Below are 9,232 nucleotides of genomic sequence, written 5' to 3'. Positions count from 1 at the left end.
CTCACTGAGGCCTGAGGAGTCGGGGCCGCTGACAGAGCTGTGGCCGCTGTCTCAGGTTGAGTAGGTGCGACGGGACAAAATGCAAGGAGCCTGGTAGATTCCAGGCCGAGGGAGCATCGTTGCTGAAGCCAGAGGAAGCTGTGTAATGCACAACGGGTGGGGGTTGGGGCGTAGCTAAATGTGTGACGCAGGTTGGGTTCCCCAGCAAGCAGGTGGTGAGACGTATTTGCATGCAGGTGGCTTGTCGGGGAGAAGCTGAACTGGGAGGGGCTGCAGTGGTGCCGCGGGCCAACCCCAAAGAAAGGCCCCCGGAGATGTCTGAATTGAGAGGAGCAGGTGGAGCCTTGCTGAGAGGGGGCTGTCCCCAAATGCCTTCTGCCGAGGGCAGTTCCCAAGGAGGGTCTTAGCTCCCGGCCATCAGCACCCAACGCTGCCCCTGACCGAGGAGAGGGAGAGCCCGGGTCCTCGGGGAATCTGGGCGCTGTGATGCTCTTTGCACACAAAGCTCACCCTTTGCACCGCTCAGATCTGCTAGCCTCACAGAAGTTCACCATTTAGGAAGAAGTCTCCAGGATTCCAGTTTGTCCCTTTTCTGGAAAAGCTTCCAAGAGGAAGGTTGACTCGATCCTCGAGCCACGGCAGCCACTCGTCCTGTCCCTCCAAGTTCCCTGCTGTAGACTTCACCCTCCCCCAGAAGCACCTCTGCTGATCTAGGTCAACCACCTGTTGGCATGACCAGCTCTCACCCTGCAGGCTTCATTCAGAGCCACTGGTGGCTGAGGGCGCCCTTTCAGGCCACGGCTACTCCATTTGCCCACCTGCCGTTAAAGGCAGAGAGACACCCCAGTGGTCCCTGTAGGTGCCAAACGCGTCCTCGCTGCCCCCGACACATGGGAGCATCCCTCCCTCCCCCAGTGGTCTGGGGGAGACCCCTTTCCTTGCCTGCTCGTTTCTGGCACAACATGCCCAGAGTGAGCGGGCAGCAGACGCAGCTGGAATTGCAGTGAGACTCTGCCTGTGTCTTTTTCTGGAAGCGTTCCCACTCTGGAATCCAGGCCATTTCACGGGTCAGAGCTCCCACGAAGAGCGGACACCACACTCCGAAGGCCGGCACCCAGGGCTTCGTTCTCCATCAGGACACAGCCCCTGGGTGGTGGGAACATGTTGTAGGACCAGGGGTCTGGTGGCCATGGGCTCACTTCCACCCTCTTCTTGGCTGTGAAGTGGGATCCCTGGGCCAGTGAAAGGCTGCGCAGGGTCTCCCATGGATGCATCAAACACTCGGAGACCCACACGTGGGAGATGCGTGCAGATCACACACAAAGACCAGACTTGAAGATGCCCTGAGCAGACAAAACCAGCTTAGTCACACACGCAAAGCTTAATTTAGCTGATTTTCCCAGATGGGCAAGGCTAATGTGACCCGGGTCACTTGTTGCTTACTCATCTGAGAATTAAAAGCAAAACTTAAACTGTTCCCCAAAATTGAGATGAGGTAACCACAGGAGACATGAATTCAATCCCTGGGTCAGAAAGATCCCCTGGAGGAGGAAACGGCAACCCACTCCAGTATTCTTGCCTGGAAAACCCCATGGACAGAGGGGCCTGGCGGGCTACAGTCTGTGGGGTTGCAAAGAGTCACACACGACTGAGAAACTAAACAACAAACCACTAACCAATTCCCTTTCATTTAACAAAATTGTAACCAAGCACCGTGAAGGATAAACGGTCGCCGCCCCTGCGACGGGTGAGCCGCTTCGTGGGGTAGCTGTGCGCCTCCCGCCATGGGGTCACCATGCACCTCTGCTGGCCCGCGTGGATCAGCTGCCTCCCCCAAACCAGTCCTGAGACCTGGAAATGCCACACCAGCCTGTTCAGTGAGTGTGACCCTAGGTAGCTGGCCAGGGCGAGGAGGAACCTCAACACCTCCCCTCCACCAGCCCACCTCTGGCAGGGGCCATCTGACGAAAACCGATCTGACAACCTAAATATGCTCCACTGTTTAACAGTATTTTTTAATTGGACAAAACGTATGCCATGTCTGACACGGTGTTAAAACGTGCTGACACGGTGCTACATCTTATAAATGAGGAAGTCAAAGACCCCAGGAGGAGACAGTCTGATTTTATAATTAAGTATGTTTTCAATATATACAGCAAAGGACATATTCAAAGAGGCAATACAAGCGCTAAGTGAACAAATGAAAACAGGGCTTTTCAGCAAGTTTTTAAATAAAAAAATAAATACCGCTAATCAACAGGCCACCAAAGATGGACGAGAACAATGTCGGTAACCGCGTCAGGAAGAGCTGTTGGTGGAGTGTGCATAGGTGTCCCGCCGGTGAAGTACAGTTTGATAAGATGAAGGGAAAGCCCAGTGATGACGCACAGGCTGTGATGCTCTGGCTGCTCTCCTGGGGATTTATCCAAAGGGGATAGCTGGACAAACGAGTGAAGACTTATACAGGCTCTCTGTTAATTATCGAAAACGGTGAAAAGCTGGAAACGATCTAAATGCCCCGCTCCAAATGAAACGGGTCAAATGAATTATGAGACAACCAGTGTGACCCTGCAACCTTTAAAAATCTATCTTCATCTCTTTTTTTAACAAGGTTGACAATTTATTGTTAAGTGTAAGAGGCAGGTTACAACATCTATTGGGAGAAGTTTAGTGTGTAGAGCCAGAAGGAAAATTCTAGGTCACTGAGTCAGCTAAGGTGCTTCCAGATGAAGAAAACATAATTCAGCTGATGGAAATGCTAAAGAGGATTGAAAGGCTTTTGACACCATGCAATCCAGGCTGCAGATCCGTTTCTCTGCGGTGGTCTGGATCCTGTCCCCACTCTGTGGGCAGCCTTGGGTCTCAGGCTGACTTCCCTCATCGTCACAACTTGGCTGCCAGCAGCTGGCACGGCTACAGGCACCCTTGTTCACAGCCAGGGAAGTGAGAGCTCTGCCCCGCCCAGTTGAGACTTGGGTGCCTGCTCTCCTGTAAGCAAGCGCATTGTAAAGGCGGGTGGCCTCACTCTGCTTAGGCCAGTCAGGGCCCATCCCTGGAGCAAGGCTTGTGGTCAGCCACCCCCAAACTCCGTGACCATTACAGAGCGGGGCATGGGTGGGGTGGGTGACCGCATGACATCCACTGCAGGAAGGCCCCCAAAATGCTACCAGGGTTGCCCTGATTAGAGGGACGACAAAGAGTTGTTTGTTTGGAAATATTCTGTATTTTAAGAGATTCAGAAATATCTTTCAGAGAGGCTCGCCTTTCCGTGAATTTCTCACCCAACTTTACGCCAAGAAAACTCCCTCCTACATGGTTCTGCTGCTGCTGCTGCTAAGTCGCTTCAGTCGTCTCCGACTCTGTGGGACCCCATAGACAGCAGCCCACCAGGCTCCCCCGTCCCTGGGATTCTCCAGGCAAGAACACCGGAGTGGGTTGCCATTTCCTTCTCCAATGCGTGAAAGTGAAAGTGAAGTCGCTCAGTCGTGTCCAACTCTTCGAGACCCCATGGACTGCAGCCTACCAGGCTCCTCTGTCCATGGGATTTTCCAGGTAAGAGTACTGGAGTGGGGTGCCATCTCCTTCTCCACCTACCTGGTTCTAGCCATACCTTTTATGAGCTTCAGGGAAGTTTTATGGGGTCTCGTAGGAGTCTTTCCCTCGCCTTGCTGGGTGTCCGTGTGTTTTATGTAAGTGGGATTTGGATATTTTTGCCTCGGATGCAGTCCCCTCCACCCCATGAGATAATCTCATTAGTTCTGAGAGTTTGTCTTTCTTTTTTTCCATTCATAAAAGAAGGTGAGAACATTTATTGATGTAAACAAAGTAAGAAGGCTAAGATCACGGGGGCCTTGGCTGTTAAAGAGCAGGAATTACCAGTGGACTTTAGGAAAGAGAGTGACATGAGCTGATATGTGACTTAGAAATGGCCCTCTGGCAGTGGAGAAGGCCCCCGGACACCGCCTAGCACCCCCTGCTCCTGGGGCCCCTTGTCCCCACACACAAGTGTCTCTCTGGCTTGCCCTGTCCTCTTAAGCCCCTGCTCCCTGACCATAGCCCTGCGGGGCAGCAGTGGGCATCTGACTGGACCTGGGTTGACGTATCCCTTCCCCAGGATGGCTCTGAGATGGGAGCAGATCACGGGCCTCTTTCTCATGGCAGAAGCTGTGAGAGCTCAGAAAGGTTGGGGGCCGTCTTCTCTGCTGTGCGGAGGGTGGGCCGGCAGGTCAAAAGACAGAAAAACAGCGACGACAGCTTTCAACACCCTGGGTCCGGAGGTCACAGAGCCCCTGCTCTCCCCCGGCGCTGCACAGGCGTCCGCCACGCCTACAGCGGCGGCCCTAGGAACAGCGACCGCCCGGCTCAGAGGAGAGCGTGATGCTGTCCTGGACGGTCTCAGAGCCTGGGACGTGTCGGACTTAGTCCCGGGAGCCGCAGCCACAGTGACGCAGTGGGTGTGGGGGCGGAGAGAGCCAAACTTTGCTGTCCGTTTCTCTTGTAGCTGAAAAAAAAAAAGGCAGATTGAATCTTACTAATATTTAGCATAAAGGTCCGTGCATCACACATCGTGTGTGTGCTCAGTCATGTCCGACTCTTTGTAGCCTCCTGGACTGGAGCCCACCAGGCCCCTGTGTCCATAGGCTTTTCCAGGCAAGAATACAGGAGTGGGTTGCCATTTCCTCCTCCAGGGGATCTTCCTGATCCAGGGATCGAACCCACATGTCTTATGTCTCCTTCACTGGCAGATGGGCTCTTTACCAGTGGCGCCACCTGGGAAGCCCTGGCATGTGAACTAATAGAGGTCCATGCATAGGTGTTCATAAATCAGCACGCACGTACTGGGATTTCTGTTCTTTTTTTTTTATAAACTGATAGGGAAAATGAAGTAGGAAGACCCCTGCTATAAACTGCTCTTTATTTCTACATAATGTTTTCTAGCCAAAAACAGGTATCTGCAAAATGCCTCGTCTGCCTCCTGCCTGCTGTGTCCTCTCTGGCCAACGGCAGTGCTCCAGCTCACACCGGGTTCAGTTCAGTCGCTCAGTGATGTCCGATTCTTTGACACCCCATAGGCTGCAGCATGCCAGGCCTCCCTGTCCATCACCAATTCCCGGAGTTTACCCAAACTCATATCCATTGAGTCGGTGATGCCATCCAACCATCTCATCCTCTGTCGCCCCCTTCTCCTCCCACCTTCAATCTTTCCCAGCATCAGGGTCTTTTCCAATGAGTCTGTTCTTCACATCAGGTGGCCAAAATATTGGAGTTGCAGCTTCAGCATCAGTCCTTCCAATGAACACCCAGGACTGATTTCCTTTAGGAAGGACTGGTTGGATCTCCTTGCAGTCCAAGGGACTCTCAGGAGTCTTCTCCAATACCACAGTTCAAAAGCATCGACTCTTTGGTGCTCAGCTTTCTTTCACACCCAGGGTTCCTCACTATCTCCCTGAAAAGTCTTGGTATGGACGCCGTTCCCTGAGCAGTGTCTGAGCCCAGGCTTGCTCTTGCAAGAACATTTGCTGCTTGACTTGATGGCTGTGGAGTTTTTCCTCGATGCTGTTTGCAAAGGCCAACGGCCTGTGCAGTGCTCCTCCTGAAGGAGCCCAGAGAAGGTGGAAGCTGGGGGAGGCCGGTGGGCTGATATGTTTGCCTCCAGCCTCTAAGGTTGGGATGAACTTTACATCCTGGAAACTTCGATCTGACCAGATACGTGGGGGCGGGGAGACAGTTAGAAGGACAGGAGACCTGCCAGGACAGACAGGAGACACTCCCGTGCGGGGAGCAGGACACCCCTGGGCGTGTCATTTGGTCCCTTCCATCCAGACACCGGGAACAAAATTAAAATCCCAGGATCAGGTCTTTAACCGCCCACTTCTGCAATTAGAGCAACAAGTCCCGAGGCCCAGGGATGTGTTGTGGGGTCTGCACCGGCCGTTTCTCGTCATCTGCCCGCTTTCTGGACGACCAGAGGACAGGGGCTGCCCAGCCAGCTCCCACCGGGACATCGCAGGGGGCGGGGACCAGCCCTTCTGGGGCAGGGGACTCCGCAGTGATGGATCTGAAGGCAGCCCCAGGGCACGGCTGCTGTGAAGTGACCCGAGGGCACCCTCCAAGGGCCTTCTGCCCACTTCAGCCCCTCCTTCACCGCATGGCCCAAGGCAGACTGGACCTTGGCTGGAGGAGAGGAGCCCCGGGGCCAGCCCAGGCAGCCTCGGTGCAGGAATCCTGGGGCACCTCCTCGAGCGGAGCGGGCTGGGGCCTTCCCCTCTCTCCTTATCTCCACGCCCCTCCCCGCCCCACCAGGGCCCCCAGCCCACACATGCTTCCCCCACCCCAGAAGCACGGAGCCTCGGCTGGAGGCCCAGCTCCTCCCTGCAGCACCTTCCAGCCATCTCTAGATGGCGCAGAGTGAAGCCAAGATTCGGGCCACCGGGCAGGCGGGGCATGAGGCAGGCGGAATCAACAAGCCCCAGAGGCTGCTTGGGGTGCGGCCTGGTGGGCAGGAACGCACCCTGTGTTTGAAGTGGGACGCTGCCCTGGCCAAAGCCCTCCAGGCACCCCCAAGTCCAGCGGCCTGCTCTGCGCCCCTGAGCCCAAGACTGCACACACTCCTGCCCTGGCCTTGAACATCAGGCCGTGTGCAGGGGGCGGGTGGCCAACAGGGCAGGAGCCCAGGCCTGCGAAGGCAGACAGAGAGGGGACTCTGGCCAGAGTCCGCGAGGCCAGGCGCCCTCTCAACTGGTGGGCCTGGCAGCTCCCAGAGACCCCAGGTGCTGCCTGCAGGGCTCCTCTGTGCCCCCTGGGCTCGAATTTGTGAGTCCGTGAGGCGGGTGTCTCTGCACACCAGCTCCCGTTCCTCCCGCGTCACTCTGGCTGAGGGATCTTGAAGACTTTCTGGTAGGACCCCCGTTCCGGGTGGGCTGCGTAAGGCTTGGAAGCCTGTCGTCTCTTTCTGGACCCTCACCCCAGCTCGGCTGGTGGATCTTGGCCGTGGCCGGATCTGCTCGAAGGCAGAGCTCTTGCTCCCTGGTCAGGCCGCAGAGTTTATCATTATCAGTTGAGTCTAGGAGAAGCTTCTCCACTGGGGCAGGAGGTGGTGGTGGGACAGGGGGATGCCTGAGCAAGTCCCAGCCCTCTCTGGCCTCACCTTCCCCATCTGTAAAATGGGGTCATAATCACCACCCTGCATGTCTCCCTGGGTTCTTCTCAAGATCAAAGGAAGAGGGAAGGAGCCGGAGGGAAGAGGGGGAAGGCGCGGGGGGGTGGAATGGGGGTGGAGTGAAGGAGGGCTGGGAGCAGCGGGAGGAGGCGTCCTGCTGGGTACTGGTTCCCAGCCTCCCAGCCTCACAGCTCTGGGCTTTCAGCCAAGGCCAGCACCGTGGAGCCTGGCGGGGTGCAGCCCTCCCCCGCCCGGCCCACTCCCCTGCTTCCTCATTTCCTCGGTCAACGCTGTCAGCCACTGACCCCAGACGCTCCTCCATGGCTGCCTGCCTCAGCCACACCCAGAGTCCCCCAGCTAGGCGTCCAGCCCGTGGCCTGTGGGAGCCCCGACGGGTCTGAGTCACCGCACCCACAGAACGGAGGAGGAATCCAAGCGTTCAGAAGCTGCGAGAGAGGCGCGCTTCCCCCAACTGAGGAATCCGAGCTTCCTCACGTTAACCACCCATGGAGGCGGCGCCTGCCTCCCCAGCCCTGGCCCTGGGCCCTGGAAGGGACCGAGGGACCCAGCTCCCAGCAGGTGCCCAGAGCTCCCCTCACCGCTCTCCCCTCATCTCCTGGGCGCTCCCGAGTCTCCGTGTGCGGCCAAGCCTGTACCACCTGGCCAAGCCCCTGTCCCTCCCTGGGCCTCCCCTTCCCCATCTGTAAAATGGGCCGGACGCCCGCACAGGTTCCTGAACAGATCAAAGGAAGCAACACCTGAGAAATTGCCTTAATGAGACACAAGCATCCCCCAACATCAGGGATTCTCATCAATTTGGGGACCTGGGGGAGGTGGGCTCTAGCACTTAGGAGGTGCTCTATGAACACCAGAGAAGTCAGCTTACACAACCCTGAGGCCCTCGCTTCTCAACTGCAACCAGACTGACTGTCCCTGAGCAGGCCAGGCTCTCCGGGAATTACTGCCCCGCCTGCTGGGTGGGGCTTGGTGGGGGGTGGGGCGGCAGTTGTGATGGGGGCGGAACTCAGCTAGCCCAGACTTGCAGACCACTCCCCGCCGTGGGAGAGGGGCCCCCTGGAAAGGGCCCTCCTTTACACGTCTTCCTGTGGATCCGAATTCGCGCTGTGACGCGTGGTAGTACCCGCTTCAGCCTGTTTCCTTGTTGGAAGAGGAAGAGGGTAGTGAAGGGGTGGATTTTCTGCAGAAGTGCGAGCCGGAGACAAAGCCAGCTCTGTGCACCTGGACTCCACGCTTCCCCATGCACCCCGCCCAGGGAGGGCACGGAGCACAGAGGGCAGAGATGATGGCAGATGATGGGCCCGGCGCCCGGGGCCAGGAACGCTCCTGGGAGCCATGGACTGTCAGAGCCGGGGGTGGGGGCGCCTCAGAGTCCTCACTCTGCGCCCCCACTTTGTGGATGGGCGACTGGGGGCCCAGAAACCAGCGCCACGCCTCAGTCTGAGCTGGACTCTGCCCCAGCATCTCTGACGGCCCCACTCGAGCTCTCTCTGCTGCCCCTCCTCCACTCAGGAGGAGCAGCGGGGGAGGATGGACAGGGACGGGGTGGGGGGCTGGAGCAACATGGCAATGGCCCTGGGTCCCCTGGCTGGCCAGCAGAGCAGCTTGGAGCACAGCAGGTCCTCAGCCGCTAGCCAGGGGTGTCTGCCCACACCAACTGCCATGGGTCCCCACGAGGTTGGAGTTCCAACAGTCGGAAAGGCAGGAACTGGCTCCCGGCAGCAGTGACCCAGTGCCAGCTGTGTGCAAGGCCCCGTCCAGGCATCTGCTTCTCAGCCAGCCTCTAGGGCAGGGCGGCGAGCAGGGGCCCCCAGGGCCCAGGTGCAGAGCGTGTGCAGAGCCCGGATCCCAGACTCTGGACAGGACAGGGCGAGGCAGGACTCACCTCATCCCCCCACCGGACTCACCCGGAGAGTGCGGAACGAACGTCAAAATCCCCCCACTCCGCCGCCGGCTGATGGAAGCAGGGTCTTTGGGGGCCCACCTCCCCTGCCCCGAAAGGCTCTCCCCCACCCCAGCCCGTGGACAGGCAACGGGTGAAGCCTGAGCGTTCCC

At 57.7% G+C, this 9,232-nt stretch overlaps 1 long non-coding RNA gene across 1 annotated transcript; it reads right to left on the bottom strand.

Moving 5' to 3' along the window:
- Positions 1 to 2,108: 2,108 nt before the first annotated feature.
- Positions 2,109 to 9,232, bottom strand: LOC101908206 (uncharacterized). The gene is made up of 2 exons (XR_234812.5): positions 9,085 to 9,232; positions 2,109 to 4,501 (listed from the first exon to the last, which is right to left on the bottom strand). It is a non-coding gene; the product is annotated as an uncharacterized lncRNA (long non-coding RNA).

This window comes from Bos taurus, chromosome 5, assembly GCF_002263795.3.
Source record: "Bos taurus isolate L1 Dominette 01449 registration number 42190680 breed Hereford chromosome 5, ARS-UCD2.0, whole genome shotgun sequence".
NCBI classification, from domain to species: domain Eukaryota; kingdom Metazoa; phylum Chordata; class Mammalia; order Artiodactyla; family Bovidae; genus Bos; species Bos taurus.
Note: the sequence above shows the minus strand (reverse complement) of the source record. Positions and strands in the feature narration are given on the sequence as shown.